Genomic DNA, 2862 nt, shown 5'->3' with positions numbered 1-2862 from the left:
TTTCCTCCAGGCCTTTACCACTCGAACAGCGAGGTCCTCTGACTCTTCCAGGTCTGAAATGAGAGTGAAAAGGCCCCCATGGAGAGAGGAAGGAGAGTGAGCCAGGCTCCACAGAAAGGTGGTGTCCCTACCTCTCCCGGAGGCTGTTGCCATGCCCGACCAACTCTCTGTCGGAGAAAGTTGGTGGAAGGTAAATTAAAAAAAAAATTTTTTTTAATGTTTATTTATTTTTGAGAGAGAGAGAGAGAGACAGAGCATGAGCAGAGGAGGGGCAGAGAGAGAGGGAGACACAGAATCCAAAGCAGGCTCCAGGCTCCGAGCTGTCAGCACAGAGCCCGACGCGGGGCTCGAACCCACGAACCTTGAGATCAGGACCCGAGCCAAAGTCGGACGCTCAACCGACTGAGCCACCCAGGCGCCCCAACATTAAAAAAAAATTTAAAGAAGTCTCCAGCCCTGGCCAGCTGCCTTGAGGCACAGACTAGATAGAGGTTGCTGGTTTCGTGCAGTCATACGTGGCTCGGCAGTGGCCAACTCTGTTGGGTGAGGAACATGGGCTTGGTTTTAAGGCCCTACGGTAAATTCTGACCTGCCTCCTGAAAAAAACAAAAACCAAACCGAAACAAACAGTGAGGAAGAATGAAGAGGCATGCCCTCTCGTGGAGAAAGAGCACACTCAGCTCTTCGGAGGTGGCCAGCGGGTCAGGAATCATGCCATTGAACTCTATCTCTTGAGAGATGGGGAAACCAAGGGAAACCTTTCTGGAAAGGGCAACTAATGTATCTGAGTCACACAGGAAACTGTGGCCCAGCCCTGAGCCCTTTGCTCAGCCTGAAAAGAATCGAAGGAGAGACAGTGAGAATGAAGAAGGGCCCCACGTAGCAACTTCCTTGCAAAGACCATCATGCTGTTGAGATGGTTGTTTTGGAAATGATTCAAGGAGGAAGGCTCTAGAAGGCCTTCCACGCTGTGTGGATGCTCAAGGTTTTTGCTGTTTTTAAAGAGGCACGGCTCTTGTTTTCCCCACAGGCTTAACTTGGTTGAAGGCCACCAGTCAGAAGCAGGAAAGGCAGGTTCCCGAAGCATTTGGGGAAGGCAATTCCCTGTGAGATGCGTCCCCCGCTCCCACAGCCACTCGGCTGCCTGTTTTCTTCCTCCGCTTGCTTCATAAAGGTCTGAGAGAATAGCCTAAGCCAGCCAATACAATTCAGGCGGTTCTGCTTGCAATAGGCGGCAGTATTTAAATAAGGTTTCAATAGGAAGAAAAAGTCTCTTCGGACTCGGTCTGTGATGTAGTTATCAGGAGGAGAAATTTGCAGAACCCATTACCTGCCACTCCTTCCCCCAGGAAATCCCTTGTTTGCGGAGCGTGAATCTCTCTGGCTTTTCCTGGATTTTTCTCTCTGGATCGTGCCGGGTAAACATCTGCCTCACACCGTGTGTTTATAAGAAGAGGCATTTGTGGCTTTGATTGTTTAGAGGTTTCTGCAGAACACATGTGCCCTGCGCTCTTTCTCTCTCCCTCGCCTTCCCCTGTCCACCCCGCCTGCTCCCCCCCCCCACCCCGAGCAAACAACCGTGGATGTTTCCTTGGGTCTTTTTGGCCTCACAGCGCATTCTTCCATCCAGAACAAGGAAGATACACCTTGGAACTCGCCTGCCCTGCCTTGGGATAGGCTTTTTCATTGCAAGGGGAGTAGGTCTTAATTGTACTGCTGTTTTGATTTATTTCACAAAAATTTGCTCAGCATCTCTTGTGTGCGGAATGTTGAGGTGGATACGGCGAGCTCTGTCAGGAGCCCCAGTCCTTGTCCCAAGATGCTTACGGTCGTGTTGAAGACACAGCTTGTACACATTAAGCACTTGGTCTTAGCTCGCATATGGACCGTAGAACTTTGGAGGGACAGGGCGTCTGTCACTGTCTTTGTTATTGTTAGCCAGAGTGAGCCTCCCATTTTGAGTCCTCAGGTAGTTCAAAGCCACCCATGGATCAGGTCTTTCAATTATCTACTCATGGGAAAGAGTGTGACAGTTTCCTTGCTCGAATGTTCCTGTGGTGCGTATCCTGTCATGGCTGACTCAGGCCACTGGTATCATCATAGTAAAAAACAAAAACCAAAACCAAAACCACTGCTATTAACTGGAACTCAACAAAATTCCTCGTAGATACATTTTTTGTTTGTTTGTTTGTTTGTTTGTTTGGTATGACTCCAATTTGGGTTAGAAGCAAGTCACAAGAAAATAATGTTATCGAACACCTAGTAAAAAGAGGGAAAAAAAAAAAGACAAAACAAAACTTGTCTCAGATTTCATCCAAGCCCCTCATCTCCTTCGCCTCCAGCTACAGCTTGGACAGGGAGCACCCCTGTCTTCAGAGAAATGACCAGAAAAACCCACTGTCAGCCAAGAAAGTTGTGTGATGCCAAGTAGTCGGGGTTTTCTGCCAGAGGAAGTAGACCCAGACATCTAAGAGCTATTTCTCACAACCTGAGAGGGTTTTCTGCTTTATCTTCAGCTTCTAGAAAACACAACCCACAATCCCGTTCACCTGTCCTGGATATTCTGGTGTGGGGAGGATTATGGTTCAGATGATTCACATAGTGACAGCTGAGCTTCTCTTGAAGCCAATGTTGATGGGCAACCCAGGTTCCAGTCCAGGCTCTGATATCACCTAACCTTGGGCCAGCCCTTCAGCCTGTCTGACCTCCACTGTAACTGGTTTCTAATGGCCTTTCCACAGGTAAGAGTCAAAGACTCTACGAAGTAGACCTAGTTACTTTTTTTTTATTATTATTATTTTTAACGTTTATTTATTTTTGATACGGAGACAAGAGTGTGAGCAGAGAGAGGGAGACACAGAA

At 48.0% G+C, this 2862-nt stretch overlaps 1 non-coding gene across 1 annotated transcript; it reads right to left on the bottom strand.

The window, feature by feature from the left end:
- Positions 1–332: 332 nt before the first annotated feature.
- Positions 333–417, bottom strand: TRNAQ-UUG (transfer RNA glutamine (anticodon UUG)). The gene has a single exon. It is a non-coding gene; the product is annotated as a tRNA-Gln (tRNA).
- Between the last annotated feature and the right edge of the window lie 2445 nt (positions 418–2862).

The sequence above is a fragment of the Panthera pardus genome, unplaced genomic scaffold, assembly GCF_024362965.1.
Source record: "Panthera pardus isolate Hobbes unplaced genomic scaffold, ASM2436296v1 HiC_scaffold_15, whole genome shotgun sequence".
NCBI lineage: Eukaryota > Metazoa > Chordata > Mammalia > Carnivora > Felidae > Panthera > Panthera pardus.
Note: the sequence above shows the minus strand (reverse complement) of the source record. Positions and strands in the feature narration are given on the sequence as shown.